This window comes from Cyclopterus lumpus, chromosome 25 (assembly GCF_009769545.1).
Source record: "Cyclopterus lumpus isolate fCycLum1 chromosome 25, fCycLum1.pri, whole genome shotgun sequence".
NCBI classification, from domain to species: Eukaryota; Metazoa; Chordata; class Actinopteri; order Perciformes; family Cyclopteridae; genus Cyclopterus; species Cyclopterus lumpus.
This window is the reverse complement of record NC_046990.1, coordinates 1,672,845-1,699,916: the sequence shown is the minus strand read 5'-3', so window position 1 is coordinate 1,699,916 and position 27,072 is coordinate 1,672,845. Positions and strand designations below refer to the sequence as shown.

Genomic DNA, 27,072 nt, shown 5'->3' with positions numbered 1-27,072 from the left:
ACACATCGCATCAACACAAAGACTTCAATTGGCTCTTTTGGTCAATAAATCCCTGCTGTTCTCACTCTCACCTGAGCAGACAGCCAGAGGACTAGCGGCATCTGATAGGACCGACTCTTTTTAGTGCACATAAATACTATATGCTGTAACTGGTCCAGAGATTGACAGAGGTTGGCCTGAGGAACACTGTACTAGAAGTATCATGACCTCCTGAGCCATTGCTGTCTCTGTATAACCTCTTTGACCCTGCGGGATCAACCAATGGGGTCCATCAGCACAAATGCAAACATAAATGAGCACTGTTCAAACCCGCAGAATGTTGAATGTGTAAGGCTCAATGTTGTGGAATGTGAACAAACTTCTAGAATATTTCCATTTGTAACGGTCCAGTCATAACAAAACTGCCATCTTGGATTTGAGTACTTCAATCAATGTCAGCATCACACAGAGCACGTATGTGAAACTGTCAAAGAGTGAGGATGAATGTAAATGAATCAGATTATTTATTGTCAGTACAGGTACTGAGAAAAGGAAATGTGGGTTAGCATCTGACCAGAGCAGTGCAAAGAAAGCAGTATATATACAAAAAAAGTGCAATGCAGATATAATATACAGTGGATATGTATAAATATATACAAACAGTATGTATAAACAGTAAATATGTAAACATTAAAGTTAAGGTGCAAGTGTCTATATGTAGACATTAAGGTGCAAGTGTGATTGGGGGCGAGGTTGGCGGTGATGGAGGGGAGATGGGGGAGAAAGGGGCCGTCAACGTGGTGCAGAGTTGAGGTTGTTGAGGGGAAGAAACTGTTCCAGAGCCTGCTGGTCCTGGTTCCTGTAGCGAGGTCATAATAATGATGCTCCAATGTGTCAATTCAGCTTTTTATTCATTGGTAGATACTCTTATTCGAAAGCGATCGGTCTTCCTCCAGAGGAAGAACTGGGGGATGATTTCCATCCTAGACCCTCCTCTTGTTACTTATAAAGATGAGAGAACAGGAAACGAGCTAAAGAGCATCTGAATGAGTGGCAGAGGAGTGGATGTTAGAGCTCCGAGCCAAATAATTAATTAGAGGAAATGTTCCTCTACAGTTTTGACCTTTGCTTTGAATTTCAGCGAAGTGTGTTTTCTTGAGCCTCGTAGTTTTCAGTTACTGACGACTGTGAATAAGGAGGGCGAGTCGTCAGTAACTGTGATGCTCCTATTCGAAGAGAGGAAGGTCGAAGGTCAGTGGAACCTCATCCATATTAATGACATCCTGCGGGCCAGTAAAATGCTCTGCTATTATCTCTATTGTGAAGTTTGTGAAGTTGGACAGCGTTTCTTCAAAGTCCGCAGGTAGCTGTTGGCAGAGAGGCGTGGTCTGATGCTTTATGTTTTAAGAACCGTCGACACCACGATGGTCCGCCTCTCAAGTCCTCCATGTTCTTTTAACTGTGGTCGTCTGCTCTCTTGCAACGGAATATGTATGATCGATGTTAAAAATGTACCAACGTCCAAGTCGAAAGCCTCGCATGAATGTACTTCACCTCTGTGGCCCAATTCACTGATGCTGTACTTGAAACAGATTTTGGGATCGGTCCTTTCTAAATGTTGATGTGACTGAGTTGCAGCAACTGAACCGTCACGCTCTGATTGACAGCAATGGGCTGTCTGGTATGGACAGTAAATCCAGAGCCACCCTGTTTATCCAGGCGTGTGCTGGTTCATATGCTTCCTCCTCTTCTTGTCTGTGTTTCTGCGTCGAGCTGCAGAAACACAGATGACACACCTAGAACACTCTCTGTCTGCTTCTGACCCTACGTCTGTGTTCAACTCCTCCTCTTCCTCCCCCACTCCGCTCTCATGGTCCAGGTTTAGAACTTATTAGTTCCAGTGCTTTATAATCCGGTACAAACAAACAGGCCAACATCCAAGATTAATGGCAGTTCAGTGGCTGAGAAAAAGACTGCCTCAGATTTAGGGACGCACACACACACACACACACACACACACACACACACACACAAAACAACTGACCGTTATTTTACCTCTGTCTCCATCAGTCGTTCAGCTTGTTCATCAGTGCCCTGTCTTGTTTTCCACCATCTCTTCTATCCTTCTATCTACAGCTACAAACCACAAAAGGGGAGGGTTGCCATAGCAGCGGATGCCAAGGACCCTTTTGGGCCAGAGCCCACTGCCGAGCATTCCGGCATCCAAACGCTAGCCCTCTTGCCAACTGCAATAACAGTCAGTAACAGACAAAGGTTGACTGGACCCCCCCAGTTTACCATGTTAACGGTCTAGAAATGACATCATCATTTCACATCCAGTTCACACGAGTCAACTGCAGTGTGAGTGTGTGTGTGTGTGTGTGTGTGTGTGTGTGTGTGTGTGTGTGTGTGTGTGTGTGTGTGTGTGTGTGTGTACTGAATTTGAGCCCTTCAGCACACTCAATCTGCACTGCTTTGAGGTCTTAGTGTTCGTTAGGGCTACTGTGGCTCGAGCAGGTAAGCAGGTCCGTCCTTCAATCAGAGGATCGGCGGTTCGATTCCCCGGCTCCGCTAGTCCATGTCAACGTGTCGTTGGCCAACACACTTAACCCCACATTTCCCCCGTATCTGTGCCTACAGTGTGTGAATGTACTATAGGTCTATTTACCATTTAGACCTATATTTAGGTACAATACTGGAATTAAGTTTATATTTCACTTAAAATGGAAGTTTACACCAAAAAACAACTGCACTCCAAAACTTGTTTCATCCTTTGCACTTAAAGTGATAGAATTATAATAATTTAGTGTGAAAAGATTTTTTAATAACAAGATATACATCATACAGCGAAAAATACGTTTTTTTCTTCATTCTTAGTTGCTGAAAAAGACACTTTAAAGACTAAAAGGTTGTAAAGTGACTTTCTAACTCAAATTAAATCAACCAGCAAAGCAGAAGTCATTGAAAGAGGAAGAAGAGGACAAACCCTCTGAGGCTAATTTGTGATCTTGGAATATACAAAATACATTTATTGAGAGGACTAAAAGAGGACTAGTGGACACGAAGCCGTCATGTCTGTGGTATTGACGGCTTCTTGTTGGGCCTCCGTGTGAACACCGGCCTGCAGGGCCCATGACCACATCAGGCTGGGCATTAATGAGACTTCCCCTCCACTCAGCACACGGGGCTTCTTTCTCTGAACCACATCGTGCTGACAGCGTTGCAGTGCTCTCATAATGTGATGGACTAGTAGACACCACTTATGTAAACCTTGTTAGAGCTGCTGTTGCTGGCCTTTGTCCCAGCAGGAACCACCTTCTGTTGTGTTCAACGTCACGTTCAGCTTGACCTGCTCATCGTCACAGCAGAAGGCTGATGTCCCTTTGACACACGAATGCCACTGAACATTTCATCCTCTGAGGCCAGCCATGGTGTTACAACATTCACAAACCAATGTCTAGTTATGTCACTCATAAAGCACAACGCACCAATAAATGCAGTTATTTGTTTCAGTGAATCAGTGAATTGGTATCTGTGCCTTTAGTTGTACATAAACACAAATAACTGTACAAATACCTTGTTACTAAAATATCCCTATTTACACGGTTTAACATCACAATCCTTCTTTTCATTTGTGAATTGTTAACAAAGCATTTATAAATAGAAATGTGTTCCTGTTGGAGCCATGATGTAGTTTGTTTGTTTGGAGCGTTAACGTAGAAGTGCATATAGGTGTTGGGTGTTGGTGTGAGAGCTTCACTGGCTCTGATCCATTGGGATTGAACACTGCTGATGTAATGATGGTGTGACAATGTGAAGCTGAATAAATGGATCATCAGATCCAAAGAGATACAGGCACTGAACAGCTGTTTGTTTGCAGCCTAGAACCCGTTCGCCCCTCAGTGGCTTACAGATGAAACTGGATTTGTGATAGAAGTCACTCCATGTCCTGTGGAGGCCGTTTAGCCATTTACTAAAACCGCTCGCTCTACTCAGAACTCTGTCAGAACCCTTAAGAACTGGAAGTCATAATAGCATCCTGGGAGCTCTATGAAAGTACACAGAAAGTCGATATGCAAATGTGTTCTTGTCTGGAATCAAACTCCCTGATGCTGCTGTCTGTGACTGACCCTGCAGAACACGGGTCAGTCCTGAGTTTAGGTACCACGGTGGTCTCAGAGGAAGAAATGCCAAATCATCTGCATCTCAACTGAACACAACACAAAGCAGGTCAAAGAGTTCTATGGGGACATAACGGCTCTACTCAATTACATTTTCTAGTGCAAGTTCATTGATATTGGAGGGAACTTTTTTGTAAAGTAATTACATTTTAAAACACTGTGTACATAATAATAATAATGACCAGCAGAAAGGTGACAGCTGCAGCAGCATGGGCTCCTAAAACAGAGTGGTCAATGACGTCTCATGGGAAATGTATTGACCCCCTCTTCACAAAAAGAAAAATCAGAAACACGTCCAACTAAAGTGAGGACGAAGGAGTGGATGTGTGTCAAACAATGACAACATCAATCACACGCTTCAAACTAGGACCATGATCCAGGAGAACATGTGTGCCTCTAGACCCCGTTGAGAAGGCAGGACCATGATCCAGGAGAACATGTGTGCCTCTAGACCCTGTATAGAAGGCAGGACCATGATCCAGGAGAACATGTGTGCCTCTAGACCCCGTTGAGAAGGCAGGACCATGATCCAGGAGAACATGTGTGTGCCTCTAGACCCCGTTGAGAAGGCAGGACCATGATCCAGGAGAACATGTGTGCCTCTAGACCCCGTTGAGAAGGCAGGACCATGATCCAGGAGAACATGTGTGTGCCTCTAGACCCTGTTGAGAAGGCAGGACCATGATCCAGGAGAACACGTGTGTGCCTCTAGACCCTGTTGAGAAGGCAGGACCATGATCCAGGAGAACACGTGTGTGCCTCTAGACCCCGTTGAGAAGGCAGGACCATGATCCAGGAGAACATGTGTGCCTCTAGACCCCGTTGAGAAGGCAGGACCATGATCCAGGAGAACATGTGTGTGCCTCTAGACCCTGTTGAGAAGGCAGGACCATGATCCAGGAGAACATGTGTGCCTCTAGACCCTGTTGAGAAGGCAGGACCATGATCCAGGAGAACATGTGTGTGCCTCTAAACCCTGTTGAGAAGGCAGGACCATGATCCAGGAGAACACGTGTGTGCCTCTAAACCCTGTTGAGAAGGCAGGACCATGATCCAGGAGAACATGTGTGCCTCTAGACCCCGTTGAGAAGGCAGGACCATGATCCAGGAGAACATGTGTGCCTCTAGACCCCGTTGAGAAGGTTTCTTTGGGCTTTCCTGCAGACCCTGGTAAGGATCCGAACTGGAGGAATGGTGACCCGCGGTGCGTAGACAGCAGTGAAGGATGACACTGTTTAGCATGCATGGCCACGCTCCTGGCTGCGGCACGGCAGCAGAGTGTTGATTCACATGAAAGCTCGCTGCTCAGCTCCATTCACTCACTCGGTCCCACTGCAGAGCTTGTATCCGAACAGCCTTCAGGCCCTGATCTCTGCTGAAGGAAGAACACGGCTGTAGCTTCACACCCACTGTGTCTGCTCTTTTTCCTTCCACAGTCACTGCTGCTGTACTGCTGGTCTGCAGGCTTTATCTCAACAAAGAGCAGGAAGCCTCCACATGAAGACTGTCCTCCACTTGTCCAGAGTGGTGCAGAAGGTTGAGGCCAAAACAGAGCTCTACTGTTTGTAGATCATATTCATAGTATCAATCTGAGGTGAGCTACTGCGAGTCAGTCAGCTAAGCTTGTCAAAGAGCCATGAATTCTGAGATAAAACCCAGTAGTGAAATAATAGCAGGAACAACTACAGAACACCACCACTGACTTCCATCAGATTCAGAAACACTGCGTTCATTCACTGACTCACATCAACAGTTAATGGAATTCAACCCTGTGGATGACATTTAATTGGAAAGAGATGGAGATTGATGTCAGAAGTGGTGAAATGTGGTTAATCCGTTGAAGAGTTGTCGATGTGTTTTATAATTAACTGTACTTTGATTTGTAGATAGGACCTGCTTCACTGTGAACTGTGTCATTCCAAAATCTATTAACATTGGTTGTGGAGACATTTTTCGGAAATCTAGATGGTAGTTATTATGGAATGTTATCTGCACTGGAGCATTATGGGAATGTGATCCATAGAGGCTAAACTGAGTTAGGGTAAATATTCACATCACATGAGCTCATCAGACGTCCACATGCTGGACGAGCTCTCTGCAGAGCACCAGTGGAGCTGATGAGGTCCACTGTTCAGCTCTGCTGCTTTCTTTCCATTAAAACCCCGATATTCCCTTTGTCCATATCTCAGCAACTGTCATAGCAATCTCAAAGCCTATTTGAGATCAAATGATACACGTGACACCAGCTTCCTGAGACAGACTCCTTGTTGTTCCATGTTGGGGGCAGCAGAGACAGTCTGGATCATTCTAGTCTACATATACACAATCCACTGTTTAAAATAAAATCTAAATCTTGATTTGAAAGAGTACAATTTTAATTTTCTTTGTTGGCACTTCCAATGTCCTAACAAGCTGTTAGTCACTAGCAAATGCAATGTATCTAATTACTTCAGATTCTGTGAGTTGGCCAGAGAAGAAGAACAAATGGATCATAAAGTGATGCTCTCTGAAAGAGAAGAGCAGAATGCATCATGACAGGCAGCAAAGTAACCACAGTTACCTGTAATTGGACTGTTTCATCCACTTTGAGTTAAATACCTGTCAGTGAAGCTCACAAGAGAAATAACGTATCGTTAGAGTGTTTACAGCCGTTCACAAGCTAAGTTATTAATACATATAATATCACTTATTTTTAAATGAATCCTAGAACACCCCAAAAACAAGCAGCTGCTTCTTGGTGATTCTTTTTCATGTAGAAGCAATATCAATCTGTGACTGTACTTTGTAGACCACCTTTCATTTGAATTAATATAAAAAGTTCATTGAGGACAGTTCATGCTCGAGGAATGTAATAAATCACACGTCATCAGGAACCAGGCAACACTGAAACCATTCCTCTCGTTCTCCCATTCACTTGGCTCCGTCTCTACATGGCCCTGGTGCTAATCCACTGCTGTTTGGTGGCATGGTGAAGTTTTAGAGGCCGACCCAGTCTGTCCGTCAGGTCCGTTCTCCTGCTCTGCTGGAAGCTTCTCTGTTGCTAAGTGGATGTTTCAACATCCACGACGCACTGCAGCACCACGTCAATATGCATGCAGCGTTGAGTGAGCTGACATTTACACTGTGACCAAACATAAAAGCACTGCCAAGTGATGCTAGCACTCCTGAGCTGCACGCACTCTTATTGGCTACAGATGGTGTACGGTCATGGCTCCTCCTCCCCAGACAGCTCTCTATGAAGTGACTGTATGTTAGCAGCCCTGATATGTCGCCATCAGCCAGGAGGCAGCGCTTCTTTCTTGGGTGGTCATTTCCTTCCTCCAGCTGTTACACCTGATCTTCTCCTGCCAGTTCAGTGAGACATCACACCAGAGCAAGAGAGCATCTCGTGCTCCACACAGAGGGAGGAGAGACGACGGAATGGAGAGACAGTGGGGGAGACTGCCGGGGTAATGAAGGACAGGGCTCTCCCTACCTAAAACTAACATGGTTAATTTGACCATCTACCAAGCGGAGGGGAAAGAAGCAGAAGAAGCACCAGAAAACAGAGCATTACCGTGTTATAATGCTGCTAAAGCCAGTTAACACATTGCTGCAGAGCAGAATGGATGCACAGTTGACATCAAATGTCTGGTTAGATGTATGATCTGGTTTTCATCCTGATTAGAAAGCTCATAAACTAAATCTATCCATCCATGAATCTAAATTGAAGTCACTTAAACACCTGGAAGGACATAATAGGTTAAGTATTAAAGTTCTTGCTCTTGTTTCATCACATCTATCCTGATCTAAAGCATCTAAAGTAAACTATATAGTGATGACTCAAATGCTTCGAAGCTTCCACCGTTGCCATGTAATCAACCTCTAGTTTAGAAGTCCATCCAGTTTGAATGCATCTGGGTTTGCTGACATGTGAGCAGGTATGTTTCTCTGAGATCTGTTACTGTGACTGACTGAAAGAGGGAAAGGTGAGAGGTGACTGAGGCCGGTAACGAGTAGGTTCTCTCTTGTCCTCTGTGTGTACAAATGTTTTAACTTCTTTCTAGTACTGAAACAATATGCGGCTCGTTATTCATTCTGGAGCGCTGCAGCTGAATTTTACACACTCATCAAATGCCCAAATCCTTTATGCCAGATTGATATATAAGAAAGTGTAAAGTGTAACATGTCTGGTGGAGTGTTTAACTGGGTGAGTTGACATGGGAAACAGCCCCAGTGGAAATGACTTCATGTACTTACATGGTAGCAAACTTGCAGCATCCTCATAAAAGCATTTTTGTTCCCAGAGCGTGTATGTAGGTCAAACTGCGTGATGTTAGAGAAACATTGTAATCATATTAAAAAGAAACCAGTTGAATGTTGATGAGAAACCTAAGCAGTGGTGTCCACCGGCCTCGTCCCTTAATGGTCCTCTAGGCACAACAACATCACACTTCTCCACAGTCGCTACTCTCAAAGTCAACATTCGCATGAACACAAATGGTCCTCGTCAGGAAAACAGAAGTATTTAGGTTGAATTCTTAACAAAACAGTGGAACTGTTCAGCCAACAAGCTACACACCAGGGCTTCCAATGGAAATGAAATGGGCATTGGTGGTGACACACTCTAAATTGAGTGTTAAGCTCATCACCGGCCTATCAGTATCCCCCCTCCTCTTCCTGTAACTCTTACTCTATGATAGCCAGCAGCTTCAGCCATCATATTAGCTAGATGTGACAGCATGAATCTGCAAATCCAATCTCCAAATCAAAGTTTCCTCCAGAGATGGTAGCCTAGACCGGTGTTACTCTGCTGGGACTTTGAAGCCAATAAAAGAGTCCAAATAGACTTCTCTTTCTATTATCTACATATGTTCTTCACTTTGTTCCGTTATTCCACAACATTCTCTGCTGAGAAATTGCTTATTTATCCAATTCACCAAGTCCCACTCTTTATCTTCTATATATCTTCTTCTCTTCCTCAATGTGCACCCAAAACCTCAAACCAGCCATCCCCCCAACACACACACACACACACACACTGTTAACATGGTTCTAACCCAAAGCCCCACATCGCCCTGCTAACTCAAATGACAACGTGTCACCTAGATGCTGAGAAACACAAACTACACACATAACTATAAGCACTATTAAAGAGGAAAGTCTTGAGTCTGTTCTTGAATGAGGTGACTGTGTCTGCCTCCCGGACTGAAAGTGGAAGCTGGTTCCATAAAAGAGGAGCTTGATAACTGAAGGCTCTGGCTAGCAGAACGCTCCCATTAGGCAATATTATCAGAAAACACTCCATACACTTTCATTGTAATGCAGATTAAATTATATCTATCGATCATGCCAGACGAAAGCAACCAGTTTGCTAAACTTCAATAATGTCTTAAAGGAATAAAAACCTGGAGGACCTGCAACTTCCTGATGTTAAACTCAGACAGAACACCTCAGAGATCAATGATCTGGTGATGTGGTTTCTGTAGATGGCATTGCCCTGGCATCCAACACCACTGTGAAGAATCTCTGGTTATCTTTGACCGAGACTTGTCCTTTAACTCCCACGTTAAGCAAATCTCAAGGACTGCATTTCTTCACCTACGTAACATTAAACATTTTTATTATCAGACTGTTTTAATAAGTCTCCTAAATCTCTCCAGAATGATGCAGCTTGTGTACTAAGAAAAAAGATCATATTACTCCTGTATTTAAGAGTAGACTTTATACTCTTTATACTGTAACTGTTATGTTGTTCATTCTGTAGACATGACATCTATTGTACTTCTTTCCATCCTGATAGAGGGATCTTCCTCTGTTGCTCTCCCGAAGGTTTCTTGCCTAGGTTTTTTGGGGGTTTGAGTTTTTTCAGAACCGATATGAAGGAGGATGTCATATGTGTACAGATTGTAAAACCCTCTGAGGGAAATATGTAATTTGTGATTGTGGGCTATACAAAATAAACTGAATTGCACTTATAGGCTCAGGTTTGCCCTGGTCCAGCCCCCAGATATGCTGCTATAGGCCTTGACTGCTGGGGGACATCTTAGGATACACTGAGCTCCTCTCTCCTCTTCTCTATCGCTATCTGTATACATCCATGTCCCATTAAAGCACATTACTAACTCTGCTCTTTCTCCGGAGTCTTTGAGCTTTGAGCTTCACATGGTTCCATGGGTTGTATCTGGACCCTGGTCTTGCCTCCTGCCATGGCCCTGCTGACACCCACTGATACAATCTTTATTATTATTGGTCACATTACTGTTACAATTGCTGCTTTTTTTACCAATACTATTCTACTTTATTCACTGGCGCTGTTATTATTGGTAGTACACATTTTTCCATCATTATTCTACTTACTACTCTCATTAAATGAATACTTTCTGTTATATGCATTAAATGTCCTGTAAGTCTGTTGTTCTTCCTGATAGATGGATCCCTTCTCTGTTGCTCTCCTGACGGTTTCTTCCTTTTTTTTGAGGGATTCTTTCCTGTACCGAGGTGAGTGTCCTGGGAAAGAGGATATTGTATGTTTACAGCTTGTAAAGTCCTTAGTGCACAAGTTAAATGTTGATGCATTCCCTTTCGTTGAAAACAAATGTAAACATGTGTTAAAACGCTCTCTGTCTGATGGTCTTTACAGATCTTATTGTGTCCACATACATCTCATAGGTAAAAGTCTTGACCAATTAACTTATATAAGCTAAATATAAAAGACTTAAAGACAACAGAGTAGCAACATTAACATTTAATTTAAGTATGTAAAATATTTTAAAAAACAATGAATTTGGGATTAGTGCAGAAGGGTGGTAAGTTGTTGTAACTCTAAGGTACAACATCCAATCCCCCCAAATGTATCATGCATGATGCTGGTCCAGGCCTGAACACATTTCCATGAAGAAATGTTCACATTGTCATAGCACCAACGACCGGCAAAAGACAATTATATGTTTTATACTATGATCGATTACTCCTAGCCAGTTGACCAGATCAGTCTCAAATTATGTAAGTGAAGCCTAAACACATTAATGATACTTAAACATGAGTATTGTAAGTTCTCGTTGAACGCTGTTGCCGTAGCAACATATCATTTGCAATGAAAAAAGGCTTTTGGCCTTTGTCGGCATAAATTGCCTCAATAGCCCCCTTAACTGGCCATGCTTGATAAAGGTAAAGTAGGCAAAGTAAGTTGTCATTGCATCACCTACTGTCAGTGTTGTGTGACAAACAGCATCCGATTTACATGACATTTACTTGATGTTGTCTACGGTTGATACACAGCAACATAATGCATGTTGTCTAGTGCCACACAGTGGATACAGGAATGTGTTTGCCAAGCATAATTTACAGCGTCACAAAACATTGTGGACGTTGTCCGATGGTTGCAGACGTTCTTGTCCGTGTAAGCCGACATCCTGCCAGTACCCCCGACGTGCCCGTACAGTACATTATTACATTACTGCTCTTTGATATCATTTCTTCTGATCTACGTGTTAGCAAGGTAGTTTGATTTCTTTGCGTCTCTGATGTTGTCCTATCTATGTGTATTGCTCTAGCTGAGTGCTGGACAACATAGTATTAGTCTCGCAGATGGTTTTGTTATGGTCATAGATAACTAGCTAATCATAGACAACAGTGCAGTGTGCAGACAATTCCAGCAGCTCCAGTGAAGATTAGTGGCAGACAAGTGTAAGACAGAGAGCAGGAGAAGGAGGGGGACAGGAACTCTCCCTGCAGTGTTGTTCAACTGCCTGTCAGACACTCAGAGCCCATGGTTACCATCAGGTTGCATGTGTGTGTGTGTGTGTGTGTGTGTAAATGCGCTAAAAAGGAGTGAGAGGGAGTGGGAGAGGGGCAGCGAAATGTTAATGAGGGCAGTGGGATGTGAACAAACAGCTTCCAGCCTGATGAATCCATTCAAACAGAGACAGAGACACAGAGAGACAGAGACACAGAGACAGGGCTGTTCAGGGGGATCTTCAGGGGTCAAACACTCCAATTTGAATATAAATGACCCAGTAGCTTGGTGTGTGTGTGTGTGTGTGTGTGTGTGTGTGTCTCTCTCCCTGGCAGTCATTTTAGTACACCTTACATGTGCTCATACACCCCCACACACACATTCATAAGTGGTGTAAATGGCAGCAGCCTTCCATCAACTTCTTTGGTTCAGTAATGTTTGTTAGTAGACTGAACAGCTGTTGATTCAACTTCATATCTAGAATATTCATAACATGACCATAACTCATGACAGGACAGTTCTTTCATACACATACATTTCAAACCAAGAACAAGGAGCAGCTAGAAAAGAGTCAATATCACATAAACGAAGGAGCGAGGTAGAACAAGGTATATAAATCGAAATACAATCAAAAAGAGAAAAAAGTCAAATCACTGCAGAACAATAACCAGAGCAAAGTCAGATCAAACAAAAGTCAAAATACAGACTGGCTGAGAGAGGAAGGAGTGAGAGGAAAGAAAGATTCAAAGGATGTTCGCTTATTCTGAAAAAAACAGTGAGGAGGAAAACACTAACGGACCAGTGAACAATAAAGGCCATCGGACGTCAAGCTAAAGCCTTTTGACTTCATCACTGCACTGGTTCTCAAACCTTTTCTGGCACGTCCCACTTTGAAGGAAGAACAATGTTCACGCCCCACTGCCCCAACAAAAATCTGTTTTATTCAAACTTTTCGAGACAATAACAATAAAGTGCAACCTGTGAAAAACTAAACAAGTTCAAATATTTGGCAATACTGAGTTGGTTTTACTGAGTTTTACACTGCATATCATTTCAAAATGACGTAACATGCAACCTGTGCAAAACTAAATGAGTGCAGGTATGTGTGAGCCATCATATTGTATCAGTATTACCTTTCCACTACAAATCTTTTTAAAATGGGGTTGCAGGCTTGATAAAGCCATTCTCAGTTCATGCTCAATGTTGAGCTTTTGTTTTGAAGGACAGCAGAAAAGCCGATGCAAGCGTAACGTCAATATTTACGCGAAAGTACAAGCATTTCGCCATGTATTTATTAATGACTTAGTTTTATGTCCGTGTACTTTGGTAATATGTGAAGTTCATAATAAAGGTCTTTCTGTATTTCGCCCTGCCACTGCGCCCCACTAGAGAACCACTGCATTACTGCAAGTACAATGATGGATGTGAGCTTGCATGTGTGTGTATGTGTGCCATCCGTCTTACTTACTGCTTACTAATGCCTGTTTGTCATTGTGTGGTGTGTGCTTGTCAGCACAAACAGAGATATATTGAAGTGAGTATTTGCCCCCATTACACACATCCACACACAAGTGACTAATGTTGAACTCCACACTAGTGTGAGCAATACAGTTGGTCCAAATAAGAGAAATGCCAATTTACAACAGAACATAGTTCCTGCTCCAAAAAGTGTGATTTAAAACTAAGCAAAAGACAAATCTGACCAAACAGTCAATCACAACTTCCAGTACATGGCAGATACGTTTCTGGAGGTACTAAAACAATACTGATGCGTTTTGCGTCTGCGTAGCTCTAACCGTGATGCCTATATGTGTGACGGACAGCATGGACCTCTGTTCAGAAGTCCACCAACAGTCTAAATTGACCACGTTGACCACAGGGCAAAAAAAGCACATGACAGTATGACCCTACTTCTCTTCACACCGTGTCTGCTCATTGAAAACTTGGCCAGTTCCAGGACCCCTTAACTGCCCTCTATTTGTATGCATACGTATAATAAGTGAGCAGACAGGTGGAGTTCTGCTGTTGGTCCTTCCCTCCACGTCAGAGAATGTGACAGGTTCCCCTACAGTCTCCAAATACACATGCCTGCTTCAATAATGACTCTCCAATGTTAACAGAAGTACAATTATTCAGCAGTAATGATGTGTCAGCAGTCACTGACTTGGGGGAAAGGAATGTTTAATTTCTATTTTCTGCACACACTGGCAAGAACTTCATCTCTCTTTCTGAGCATGTGGACGTAAGAAGGGGCTCCTGGCACCGTGTCAGCTGATCTGACACAGTAAATGAATAGCGGTGGACATGATTTAACATGACAAAGAGCGTACTCTGAATTATTCTGCTGGCTGATTAGACAGCTGCCAGAGAAAAGGGCTCCTTTTGAAGGCTGATACAGTAATTAATTTGGAGCTGGTGGATTCAGAGCTTCATTTCCAGGTTTAGCTCATGGTCAGGTGGTCCCCAGTGTAGGAGAGAGAGAGGACCGGCCGAGTGTGCAGACCACTTGGACTGCTGGTCGCTCAGAAAGACAAAAAACAAGGACAGAAAAAACTGTTTGAATGGGCAATTCTGTAAAATGGTCCCAAATTCAGCCTCTGGCTTTCATCAGTTCACGAGGAACTCTGTTTGACTGACGTTGTTTTCTCACTTAGAACCAGACTGGGTAAAGGTCATTTTGAACTGACCTTCTGATGGTTTGGCAGAGGTCTGCTGGAAAAAGCGCTAACCTTAGCTAGTATGTGCTAGTAGTACTACTGGAAGGCCAACATCAACGCTGTGTACAACAAGGGGGTGAGTCAACTCTTTTTCTTGAGGAAACTTGGGTCCTTCCATGTGTGCAACAAGATGTTGGAGATGTTCTACCAGTCTGTTGGACCAGAGCTCTGAGATGTTGGAGATGTTCTACCAGTCTGTTGGACCAGTGCTCTGAGATGTTGGAGATGTTCTACCAGTCTGTTGGACCAGTGCTCTGAGATGTTGGAGATGTTCTACCAGTCTGTTGGACCAGTGCTCTGAGATGTTGGAGATGTTCTACCAGTCGGTTGGACCAGAGCTCTGAGATGTTGGAGATGTTCTACCAGTCGGTTGGACCAGTGCTCTGAGATGTTGGAGATGTTCTACCAGTCTGTTGGACCAGAGCTCTGAGATGTTGGAGATGTTCTACCAGTCGGTTGGACCAGTGCTCTGGACTTCTCCGTAGTCTGTTGGGGGAGCAGCATTGGAGCCGGAGACACCAACCAACTCACTAAACTGGTGCTGAATAAAGTATATATACATATACATATATATATATATTGCCCTCGATGGACTGGCGGCCTGTCCAGGGTGTCCCCTGCCTTCGCCCTATGTCAGCTGGGATAGGCTCCAGCGCCCCCGCGACCCTAATGAGGATAAGCGGTATTGAAAATGGATGGATGGATGGATATATATATATACATATATATATATATATTGAAGGACGACCCGCTCCCACCACTGAGCCACAGTCACAGATGTGTGAGACTTACTGAGAAAGTGGCTGCAACAACAGGTGAACTGGTGACTCAGTTATTGTTGCAACTGGGTGGCTTGTTCGGCACTTCATCCACAGCACCCCGCTATGAAAGGCACGGATCCTCTCAGTTAACGGTCAATGCTCGGTGGAAGAGGGATGGCTATCAGTCAGAATAAAAAATTTGCTAAAATTAGCACCCCTCGATTTGACCTTGAGTCCTAAATTCTGTGACTAAAATCCAACTTAAGTTCAAGTGTCAAGTCTCCATTCCACAACTCTGTGAAGAACAGTGCCCTCTTCCCATTTCGTGACAATAAGTGGATTTCTCTCTGAATCTGACGAGCTGGCAAACTGTACTGTGCAGGGGGAAGGTCACCAGAGTCCACTGGCAGCACTGCTCCAGACAATGATCTCATGTTGATGAATCAAAAGTAAAGTATTCATGATTTAATGATATCATTTCAAATTGTCTTAGTTTTCCAGGTTCAAACCACTGTGGCTGTCACACCGTCCACAGCAAGAGAAGGAGCGCACACACAGAAGGACAGAAACAGACAATACTTCTGGGCCGACACAACCGTCATTCAACAGCATTCTAGGAGTCGCTGACAACAATAGCGGGTCCGTTCACACACACACAGCCAATTGCAAATAGTGGAGACGAAACATCGGCATACTAACCCAACCCCCCAGCCTGGATGAAGAGGGGGGAGGGGGGAGGGGGGGTCTCTGCTTCTGTCTCTCTTACACACAGAAAGACAGGGAAGGAGAAGGGGGGGTGCAGAGTGCTGGCATTTTGGCACGAACAGACATTCACAAAGCCCCCGGGAACCCAGAGATGAAGGAAAAGCAAGGGGGAGTGTTCAAGAGGAGGAGGAGGAGGAGGATGGGTTGCAGCGATGCCATTTTCAAGCAAGCAGCCTGTGGAGCAAGGCACTCAGTGAGAAGGAGAACAAAACGAATGGAGGAAGGGCCTCCATCTCCCCCTCCCCCTCTCCCATGTGGAGGTTAGTGTGCTCGGCAGGGAGGTCAGTGCTGCAGCTCTTCTGCAAAATGTCATGCACATGTTATCTGCAGTGATGCAGTCAGGCTCCAATCAACTGCAGGAGGGGGGACGCCACACCGCTATTACATACTGCAACATCTCTCAGGCTACAACCACACCATTACGTTTCCATTTTAAGACGCATATATTTTGCTACGTTTACACTGAGCTTTCACACTAGGCCGGAGTTTTAGAGCACAGAAAACAGATGAGTTTAAAATACGTTTGAATACTGTGGGGTTACCTCCTAGTGTGGACTGGCTAAACGCATAAGTTTTAAAACAATTACGTAGACATCAACGTTGGCTACTTGACTGGTTCTTAGCAGTCACAACATGTCCTTCCCATTCGTCATGCCCCTATCACAGGACCTTTACCGGAAGAAGACAAACCAAAACAGCTTTGATTGTTGATTGACTACAAGCTTAATTCAACATAACCGATTACAGGCATTACTGACCATGTTGTCTTAACTAGCATCTGTTGTGCACTTAAATTCAAGTTTAGTCCTTAAAACTGATAAGGTTATTATTGTAGGAGATTTTAATATTCATGTGGATATTGATAATGATTGCCTTAGTACTGCATTTATCTCATTGTTGGACTCGATTGGCTTCTGTCAGAGTACAGAAACCCACTCACTGCTTTGGCCACACCCTCCACCTTGTTCTTGCATATGGCATTGACATTGAGCATTTGGAGGTCTTCCCACAGAACCCTCTTCTGTCAGACCATTACCTCATAACTTTTGAGTTTATACTCCCGGAGTATACACCGTTAGTCAAAAGTTTCTACACCAGATGTCTAACTGACAGTGCTGTAGCTAAATTTAAAGAAGAGATTCCTTCTGCATTTGATTCAATACCACGTCTCAATGTGACGGAGGACTCCTGTGCTAACTTTAGTCTGTCCCAGATTGATCATATTGTCGATAGTGCTACAGGCTCACTGAGAATGACACTAGACTCGATAGCCCCACTGAAGAAAAAGACAGTGAGGTAAAGGAGGTTTGCTTCCTGGTATAACCCTCAGACCCGCGACCTAAAGCAAACTTCACGAAAGCTCGAAAGTATATGGCGTTCCACCAATCTGGAAGAATCACGCTTAGTTTGGCGAGATAGTCTTAAAACATATAAAAAGGCTCTCCGTAATGCCAGAGCAGCCTATTACTCCTCAGTAATAGAGAACAATAAGAACAACCCCAGGGTTCTCTTTAGCACTGTAGCCAGGCTGACAGAGAGTCACAGCTCTGTGGAGCCGTGTATTCCTATAGACCTCAGTAGTAATGACTTCATGAACTTCTTCAATGAAAAGATTTTAACTATTAGAGGCAAGATTGATGATCTCTTGCCCTCAACCACTGCCGATCTGTCATCAAGAGGAGTGGCCTTGGAAACGGCTGTATGCCCTGGTGTATATTTGGATAGCTTTTCTCCCATTAACCTAGACCAATTGTCCTCAACGGTTTCTACTTCTAAACTGTCTACCTGTCTCTTAGACCCCATCCCAACGAGCCTGCTTAAAGACGGGTTGCCTTTAATTGGCAACTCTCTGCTGGATATTGTTAATGTGTCTTTGCTAACAGGCCATGTACCACATTCCTTCAAAGTAGCTGTAATTAAACCTCTCCTGAAAAAGCCCACTCTTAATCCAGAGGTGTTGGCTAACTACAGACCCATCTCTAACCTTCCCTTCCTCTCTAAGATCCTTGAGAAAGTAGTCGCTAATCAGTTGTGTGACTTTCTACATCAGAATAGTTTATTTGAGGAGTTTCAGTCAGGATTTAGAAAACACCACAGCACAGAGACAGCACTGGTGAAAATTACAAATGACCTCCTAATTGCATCAGATAAAGGACTCATCTCCGTACTGGTATTATTAGACCTTAGTGCTGCGTTCGACACCATTGATCATGACATCCTATTACAGAGACTAGATCAGTCGATTGGCATTTCAGGTACCACACTAAGTTGGTTTAAATCCTATTTATCAGATCGATCTCAATTTGTATTTGTAAGCAATGAATCCTCAATGACCACCCACGTTAATCACGGAGTTCCACAAGGTTCTGTGCTTGGACCAATTTTATTTACCTTACATATGCTTCTTTTGGGCAACATTATCAGGAAACACTCCATAAACTCTAATTGTTATGCAGATGATACTCAATTATATCTATCGATCAAACCAGAGGAGACCAACCAGCTCGCTAAAATTCAAGAATGTCTTAAAGACATAAAAACATGGATGACCTGCAACTTCCTGATGTTAAACTCAGACAATACTGAAGTTATTTTACTGGCCCTGAACACCTCAGAGATCAATTATCTGGTGATGTGGTTTCTGTAGATGGCATTGCCCTGGCATCCAACACCACTGTAAAGAATCTCTAGTTATCTTTGACCGAGACTTGTCCTTTAACTCCCACGTTAAGCAAATCTCAAGGATTGCATTTTTTCATCTACGTAACATTTCAAAAATCAGGCACATCTTGTCTCAAAAAGATGCAGAAAAGCTGGTTCACGCGTTTGTTACTTCCAGACTAGATTACTGCAACTCCTTATTATCAGGCTGCTCTAATAAGTCTCTTACATCCCTCCAGTTGATCCAGAATGCTGCAGCTCGTGTACTCACAAAAACTAAGAAAAGAGATCAGATTACTCCTGTATTAGCTGCTCTGCACTGGCTCCCTGTAAAATCAAGAATCACATTTAAAATTCTTCTCCTCACCTACAAAGCCTTGATTGGTGATGCACCATCATATCTTAAGGAGCTTGTAGTACCATATTGCCCCACTAGAGAGCTGCGCTCACTAAATGCGGGGCTACTCGTGGTTCCTAGAGTCCTAAAAAGTAGGATGGGCGCAAGAGCCTTCAGTTATCAAGCTCCTCTTTTATGGAATCAGCTTCCACTTTCAGTCCGGGAGGCAGACACAGTCACCTCATTCAAGAGTAGACTTAAGACTTTCCTCTTTAATAGTGCTTATAGTTAGGGCTGAATCAGGTTTGCCCTGGTCCAGCCCCTTGATATGCTGCTATAGGCTTATAGGCTGCTGGGGGATGTTTTAGGATACACTGAGCACCTCTCTCCTCTTCTCTCTCTCCTTATGGATGAATTTACATCTCTCCATTGCACCTTATTAACTCTGCTTCCTCCCCGGAGTCGTTGTGACTTCACGTCTCATAGGGTCCATTGGACCTGGAGGTGTCTGATGCCTGGTGAGCCGGCCTCCTGCCTGGTCCTTGCTGATCGCACCGCCCCCCCTCCTCTCTACCTCCTTCTGTGTCATGGATTGGAGTTCCATTCATACATTGTCATATTCATGTAATGTGTTTATGTAACTCTGTAACTCTGTTCATTCTGTACACATGACATCTATTCATCTGTCCATCCGGGGAGAGGGATCCTCCTCTGTTGCTCTTCTGAAGGTTTCTTCCCTTTTTTCCCTGTCAAAGGTTATTTTTGGGGAGTTTTTCCTGATCCGATCTGAGGTCAAAGGTCAGGGATGTCGTATGTGTACAGATTGTAAAGCCCTCTGAGGCAAATTTGTAATATTGGGCTATACAAAATAAGCTGAATTGAATTGAATTCAGTATTATATAGTTCTACTACTTTGAGGAGGACAATGGGGGATTTTCCTTTTCTTTTTAATGCGTATTTTGTTTTGTCTAACTATTGTGAAGATAACAAAGAAACTATAAAGGAACAAAAACATGAATGCTCTCTCGTACGACTTCAGCCACCAGCAGAGCTATGGGTTTGACAGCAGACAACAAGGAAACAGAGGAAACGAGTGAGAGACGTGCTGACCAAATGTATTGACCCATAATCTAATAAACTTTGATTTGTAAGTGTTCATTTGAAAGTAAATTTGATATTTGTGTCAGAGAGAGGTAGAGCAAGACATGCAGCTTTGTAACGAAGTTTGAAAAATCAAACTTGAAAAATCAACTTGAAGAGTAAGATTTTAGAGGAAGATCTTAAGTATCAAGCACTACATTTTATTATTGAAGACTGCTCTAATACTAATATTTTCGTTTTTCTTTTAAAAAACGGTTTTAAATGAAAACATATTAGTGTGGATGTAGCCGAAGACAAATTGACAGCAGACATCAAAGTTGGTACTGTCATATTGTTCAAAGCTAGCCTTGTCAGCCTTGACAGATCCAACTGTGTGATCTCATATGCAGGTGAGCGCCTGTGAAATTATGTTAAATGGAGATCCCAATGGTCAGGCCTGCCAACTCATCAATTGTGCGTTAGCATGTTGGAAGTGTTCTGTGAACATGTGCTCATTTATTACTTTTAACTTGTGTGGAGATAATTTATATCTCCTGTATACAAGATTAAGATTGATAACATTGTATGTAATATTGTAGCAGTTTATGAGAGGTCTCGACACAATGTATTAGTATAGATTTCCAGCTTTGTTGTAGAATTACACATACTGATATTCACAAATGAACTCTGTGTGACTGGACACATTCTAGTCGAACAGGTGTAGCTGGTTGACCAGTGGGGTCAACTCTTTTCTATTTAGAGATCAATGTCTTCCATGCCTATATTCTGACCATCTCCATATATGGACTTGTGTTTTGTATGCCTGTGCTCAGCATCTCTCCTTGAAATGTAAATAACTGACCTCTAGGTTAAAACCTAAGTTTAAGCTGGTTTAAGACCTGGTGGTGGTGTAACGGATTGTTGTCGATCTGTGGTCTGTAGGGACCCCCTTCACGGTTCATCATGCATGTGAACCGCAGATTAATTTCAGAGTTTAACGTTGACCATCACAGTGTGAAATAAAGTTTTACTCATGAAAGTTCCACCAATATTCAGTAAAATATGTGATCAGGACATCGTTTAGGCTTTTCTAGTCGCCGTTCTATGGTCATGTGACATTGTAAACAACCAATCCATGTTGAAACTGACAGGAGGAGAACTATTAACGTTATCAACACCGCTAACGGCTCACAAATGAAGGTTTCTGTGGTGGCTGCGTGGTTAGGCTCAGCTGCGGAGTGGTGTGGGGGAGTGGTTCAAGGAACAGGTGCCGGGAATAGGCCTAATTGGCCTCAGCTGCAGGGGATCAAGTGATGAGTGTCTCTGCCCTATATGAGGTGGATAGGGATGGAGGCACCAGAGAGGAGAGGCACAAAGGATATTCCGAAATATACACTGAGTGTGCTCATCCTTTGGTGCTGGGGGGAGAAACCTGCATGTGACTGCCAGGAGCTTGTTACAGTTATATTTGGTTACATTATGTGAAAATGACTATTGGCCAAATGTAAATTATAATGTAGCGCCCTGCTAATTTGGTTACATGTGTGTTGTGGTCCTTTCTGTTATCAGTTCTGTTGTGTCCCAACTTTTTGGTCTGGTTCAGGTGTCCACAGGGTGGGGAGCCAATCAGAAGAAGGGGGAAGGCGAGTGAAGATAAATAGAGAGGTGGAGCTGCAGTTCAGAGTGGGAAAAGAGGTGCGTTATGGTTAGCTCGAGCGGGGGGGTTGTGATTGCCGTGGAGGAGCAACTACACGGAGGACAGTGAGCCATGTTGGAAGCACGGTCGGAGTGCGGCGGACCAGCTAGCGGCTAACCCGCCAGGAATTCGTGGAGGACTACGCAGCCGGCGAGACACAGGGAGGCAGGACAGAGTTTCCTGTTATCGCGCTTCCGGCTGGACACCCGGGTTCTTTTGGGACTGTATCCATCGCTCTCTGTGGGGACCGCGAGTACTGACCCCGCAGGAGAATTTACATGAGCTCCAACAAGCGTGCCAGCATAGGGTACCCTAGCACGGACTGTTAACGCCTGGGTATTATTGTGGGTTTCTTGTTACACTCTGTGAGTTATTGTTTTGTGTTAGAATAAATGTTGATGTGTTGTATTCCTTGTGTCTGAGTGATTTGTGGAACATTTGCAATAAAGCCTGTAGCCATGTGGTCCAGCTGCTATGAACAAACAGATGACCAGATCTGTATCTGCCAATATGGATCATTAATGATCTGCATTTAGTATCCACAAAAAGAAAAAACAAAAAAATCTTGACTTGACTCTGTGCCGTCATACAGAGAGTATTATGATCTGTTGTACCACTAACTAGTAGCTTGTTTAAACGCTGATTAGCAGACAGATTCAATAAACATGATATTTGATTGTTTTGTTTTTACATATACCATCCTTATAGAGGGAGCAACATGAAATAGTTTTGAACACGGTTATGTTCTAAAGCTGGATTTTCAGTGATTTGTCATTGTAAAGTTTCAGTTGAACTTCAGCTGGGTTTATTTCACATTACAATTACAAGTGCTTGATCCAACTCGACTTGAAATTACATAAGTACAATATTAAAACCCTGGAAAATGTTGTTTTTATAGTGGTACCAATATCGCAAAATGGGATAAGCTACAATTTAAATGCGTTCCAATGCATCTGCTCTGGAAAACGTGGACACCCACAGTTAACTGATGCTTGTAGGGCAAGCTTCAAACGCATCTGCAGAGGACTTACATCAATAACCACAATATGAACAAAGAGAGACAGCGTATACAGTAAGCATCTTTAGATTAACAACTAGAGAATCCGGTGAGGACATATTTGTGAGAATCGCATTCAAGGCAATTCAAGGATCCCCTGGAACCCTGTTAGAAGAGTCTGGAGGAGTAGTCTAGACCACCTGCTCGCAAAGAAACACAAATCAAGTTATCAGAAATGAAAATGTCAGTAACAACGTTGTTACAACATGTTTCAAAACTCAAACAGTCCACAAGACATTACATAAAGTTAATGAAAAGAGCAGCATCAGCAAGCGAGATTACTGTCGTCAAATTTGAGGCCGTCAGTGAATAGCAAAGGGTCAGACACGACTTGAAGGGGCATTTGCTCGACACACTTTAAACGACTGGAAAAGCAGCTGAGAAGCAACATGAGGAACGCAATAACATTCCACCTATGAAGCATACGGACAGAGATCAATGATCCAAACTCTGGAGTAATGTTGTGACTTGCGAGGGCGAAAAATGCTTTTCCAACAATAAACCAACACAAATGTACAATCGCCTACTTTACTACAAAACTATCTTAACTATTTTCTTTTCAAGCGTTCTGTACACATGATGACATTAAAATGTTTTTTGATCAAATATGTTCCGCTAACTGTAGAATCAGCCAAAATAAACCTGAGTAATAAATACTGTGATATACTGTCAAAACGATAGAAAATACTGTGATTGAGTTTTTTGGTCACAAAAACACAAGACAAATGACTGGATTTCTTTCAACTGGAGGTTAGAGATTATTTTCTATTGTACACGTACGATACAATTAACAACGATAAGGGCCAACTCTATAGGCTACAAGAATACACAACATACATGGCAGTCTGCAGTAGGCAAGGCCGCGTTCCAGTCTGTGCAAAACAAGAAAGAGAGAAAGAGAAGGAGGTGTTGAAAAAAGAGGTGAGGAGGAAGGGAAATAGGTGGAGGTATTGGGAAAGGTGTGATGAGGAGGAGGAAGAGAAGGAGGTATTGGGAAAGGTGTGATGAGGAGGAGGAAGAGAAGGAGGTATTGGGAAAGGTGTGATGAGGAGGAGGAAGAGAAGGAGGTATTGGGAAAGGTGTGATGAGGAGGAGGAAGAGAAGGAGGTATTGGGAAAGGTGTGATGAGGAGGAGGAAGAGAAGGAGGTATTGGGAAAGGTGTGATGAGGAGGAGGGTCTGTAAAGCAAGTGAATAGACAGTTGTACAGTTGTTTGGCTGCCTGCAAGAAGCCCCTCACTGACTGCTTGTAACCTTTATGACGCAGTCTCCCTTTTTAGACGGGCACATACGCTTCCTATGTAGACTACATGCACACTTGTTTTAACGGAATGCCCATAGGCCAATTTAGAGCAGCAACACACGCACACGCGCGCACACACACACACACACACACACACATGCATCTCCAAACTCTACCATGTCTGCACTGCAATCTCATTCCGCTTAACCCATCCACACTAATTGTGATTTCCTTGATTCTCTCCCAGATCATTCCCACAGTAAATGTGCCATTCTGCAGGCTGCTGTCTTGGAGCATATTAGGGGAGTAGGCCTGCTTCATCAAGAGCAGATACTGAGGTTCCTGTGCTTGATGCTTGATCGATAACGCAGAGATGCACCTGCACCATAGAATAGAACGAAGCCACGCGTCTCCATTACTCCCGATGCAACATTCTATTTCAACAGCCAGGAGAAAGCGACAACTGTAGACTACAGCGATGAGCGGATGGCTGAGCGGGGACCGGAATGCCAGTTGTCCCATGCAGCTGAAGCTGGAGGCGGACTGCTGCTCATCTTCAGCAGCCTCATCTGAGTTCCCTCCACGCTTTGTGCCAGCACTCTGCTCGAGCTGCATGGGGCCCCGCCGCTGCAGCGCACCGCACACGGTAGTGACGTTAGGCTGTCACAGCGGCTGTTACACGGCGTGGAGCCGGCTCACCTACCTCTTCTCAAGCGGTCTTGCCGATGTGAAAAAGAAACCCGGTTCCCCGCATTCACATGGCACGTTTGCCCGCACACCTCCAACTTTGCTCCCGTCTCGGAGCTGGGACTGCGGCTCGACCCGCGGGACTCAGCCGGCCATGCTGCAGAATATCCCGGTGAAAAAGCCCGTCCGCGTCAGTAGACCACCGTAGACCACCGTAGACCACCGTAGACCACCATCCACACCAGCAGAGCCGAGACTGACCGCCTGCTGCCCGCTCCGATCCGCGCGCTCTGCGCTCGACAACTGCTGCTGTTGCGCGCGCTCACGACGGGGCTGGGTCGCGCGCATAATATGCGCGCAACCAGCGCTGCCTACCGGAGACTCTGCAGATTGTACTCTAGTACATATTTAAAGAGCAACTTGCAGGTTAGAGCCCCCAGTGAATCAATAATCAATGGGTAGGAAAATGATGTAGACACGTCTAGTGACAGTGGTCAACAATACATATAATATAATATATATATATAATGGATCACAATGGTAATGTAGACACTGAAGAGGTTGAACTGTACATTTATTGTCATATGACAGACCATAGCCTCATAATTCTGAGCCAGTTAATTGTCCAAGAGAGAGGGAAAGAGAGAGAGACAAAGAGGAGAGGGGAGGGAAAGAGAGAGAGACAGGGAGGGAGAGAAAGAGGGGAGGGAAAGAGAGAGAGACAGGGAGGGAGAGGAGAGGGGAGGGAAAGAGAGAGAGGCAGAGAGGGAGAGACAGAGGGGAGGAAAAGAGAGAGAGACGGGGAGGGAGAGAGAGAGTACTGTCAGAATGGAGAGAAAAGGGTGAGGGAAGAGAGAGGAGAGAGAGATTAAAGGGTGAGATATGGGAGAGGGAGAAAGAAGGGTTTGGTTTTCAAAGTCCTTTTATCTAGATCACGGTCACATCATCAGTTCAGCCTAGAAATAAATATATAAAACAACTCATCCAACCACAGAGACATTTAAACTTAGCTCACATTTCACAAACAGCATTCAACGCCTTCATACCACTGGTAACACAGAGTTGGGCTTACGGCAATGTCTCTGGGTTATTGACAGGTCAACACTAACTTCTTACTTCTTCCACGTGATTGCAGGCTGGCAGATTGCAGTTTGTCAAAGGTTTCTCAAATAAACACATTTCAGGAACTTTAATTGTGGTGCGTGTGAAGATCTGCCGTGCCTGTAGTTTGGAACAAAAGATGTTAGTCCAGTAAGGTCCAAGTTCTCTGGTTGCAGAAGGAACAGTTGTTCATTGTCAGTCATAAAGCAGTCTTTGAGCTGTCCTTAGTTTAAAGGAGGCCATTTTGGACTGTATGTCAATCAGTTTGTACAGGCGGGTACAGAGCTGCTGCCCGAACCCAGTGCCTGACAGACCATGAAAAGGACATCTCTGGATTTCCATTTAGACAATCGAGAGCACACTTTCTCCTTCACTCCCTCCCTTTTTTGCTTCAAAGCCCTCTGTGCCCCACAAAACTGCCAGGACTTTCAGTCCTTCTTACCCCCAGTCGAGTCCACCAGGCATACTGAGCAGAATGGATGTGTGAATGGGTGAATGATGACAAGTAGCGTTAAAGCGCTTTGAGTGGTCAACCCCTTCTCCTGTAGCAATTGACCCATAGCAGGATCTGGGCCCCTTTGTAGCCCCTCCTCAATCTTCCTGATGTTGGCCTCCAGCTCCTGGAACGCCTCCTTGATTTTAGCAGTGGAATGGGAGGTGTACTGCTAACAAAAAACACAAACGTGTGCTTTTCCAACCTCCTATCACAGCTTCGGAGAACTAAAATCAGCTTTTCTGATTTTCCACATCTGCCAAAAGTACTCAAAGCTCAGAAAACATTGTCTTGTAGGAGCTTGTTGTTAAAGACCCAGTAGGACTTGACCCTTCCACCGAGCTAATTGATCAGATCAATAGTGATGTGGTGGTCAATGAAGCCAACTAGACTGATATTACTGTTGAGTAATCAAGAGCTGAGACTGTGTGAGATGCAGATCTTGCAGATCTGGCTGTACTCACCCTGTTATTGCTGACTGTCACCCATGTATACTGTCTGGATTGTGGCTGTATGATTCTCCATGCGTCTAACAGGTCCAGGTGTGTGATGACACTGTGCAGGCTCTGAGATGATTGAGGATGGGGTTCGTCACTGG

At 44.0% G+C, this 27,072-nt stretch overlaps 1 protein-coding gene across 1 annotated transcript in view; it reads right to left on the bottom strand.

Annotated features, from left to right (window-relative positions):
* fat3a (FAT atypical cadherin 3a) overlaps positions 1-24,950 on the bottom strand; it is a 130,294-nt gene extending 105,344 nt beyond the window's left edge. The window contains exon 1 of the mRNA XM_034529162.1: positions 24,897-24,950. The gene's annotated coding sequence lies outside the window, so the exon portion shown is untranslated. The remainder of the gene's footprint in view (positions 1-24,896) is intronic.
* Positions 24,951-27,072: the final 2,122 nt, after the last annotated feature.